Below are 1616 nucleotides of genomic sequence, written 5' to 3'. Positions count from 1 at the left end.
AAGATAGACTAGACAGCTGGGAACTCCTAAAAATTAAATACTTATGTACATCAAAAGACTGCACCAAAAGAGTAAAAAGAGAGCCTACAGGCTGGGAAAAAAAAATTGGATGCAAGATATCTGACAAGGGTCTATTCTCTAAAATCTATATAATACTTCAAAGCCTCAACAACAAAAAGACAAATAACCCAATTGAAAAATGGGCAAAGGTTATGAACAGACACTTCACCAAAGAAGACATGCAGACAGCTAAAAGACGCATGAGGAAATGCTCGAGATCATTAGCCATTAGAGAAATGCAAATCAAAATCACAGTGAGATGCCATCTCACCCTTACATTACTGGCACTAATAAAAAAAAAAAGTATTGGAGAGGTTGCAGGGAGGTTGGAACTCTTATGCACTGCTGGTGGGAATGTAAAATGGTAAAACCAATATGGAAAATGATATGGCATCTCCTCAAAAAGCTAGAAATAGATATACCATAATATCCATCAATCCCGTTCTGCGGACTATACCCTAGAGAAATAAGAACCATCACAAGAATAGACATGTGCACACCCATGTTCATTGCAGCATATTCAGAATAGCAAAAAGACAGAAACAACCTAAGTGCCCATCAACAAAGGAATGAATAAACAAATTGTGGTACATACACATATAGAATACTAAGCAATGATAAAGAGGAATGATGAATCCGTGAAACATCTCACAACATGGATGAATCTGGAGGGCTGAGTGAAATAAGTCAATCACAAAGGGACAAATATTGCATGAGACCACTATCATAAAAACCCAAGAAAAGGTTTAAACACAGAAAAAAAGCAATCGTTGATGGTTCAGAGGGAAAGGAAGGGAAATCACTAACAAGTGTTAACTTTGGTGAAAGGAAAGACAACACACAATATAGAGGAAGTCAGCACAACTTGACCAAGGCAAAGTCATAGAAGCTTCCCAGACACATACACACATCTTGACGAGTTCCTGGTATGAGGGCTGGGGACTATGGTCTCAGAGGACATCTAGGTCAATTGGCATAGCATACAGTAGTCTCCCGTTACCCATAAGGAAAATGTTCTACATCCTACTTCGGAAAGTAGCATCTGGGATCTTAAGAGTGCAAGCGGGCATCTCAGATCCATCTTTTGGTCCCATTCCGTCCAGAGCAAAGGAGAATGAAGAAAACCAAAAACAGAAGGAAAACAGTTCAAAGGACTAATGGACCACATGAACCACAGCCTCCACCAGCCGGAGTCCAGAAGAAGTAGATGGTGCCTGGTTACAATCACCAACTACTCTAACAGGGATCACAGTAGAGGGTCTTGGATACAGTAGGAGAAAAATGTAGAAGAAAATTCAAATTCACAAAAAAGACCGGACTTGCTGGTCTGACAGAGACTGGAGGAACCTCTGACACTATGGCCCATGAACTCCATGCTAACTCACAACTGAAGCCACCTGCTAAGTCCATCTTTCAGCAAAATATTAGACAGACCTATAAAACAAACAATAACACACGTGAGGAAGGTGCTTCTCAGTTCAATCAAGTATACGATACCAAATGGGCAACAACTGCTCAAAAGCAAAGATGAGAAGGCAAGAAGGGACAGGATAACC

The sequence above is a fragment of the Trichechus manatus genome, unplaced genomic scaffold (genome assembly GCF_000243295.1).
Source record: "Trichechus manatus latirostris isolate Lorelei unplaced genomic scaffold, TriManLat1.0 scaffold00004, whole genome shotgun sequence".
Taxonomy (NCBI): domain Eukaryota; kingdom Metazoa; phylum Chordata; class Mammalia; order Sirenia; family Trichechidae; genus Trichechus; species Trichechus manatus.
Note: the sequence above shows the minus strand (reverse complement) of the source record.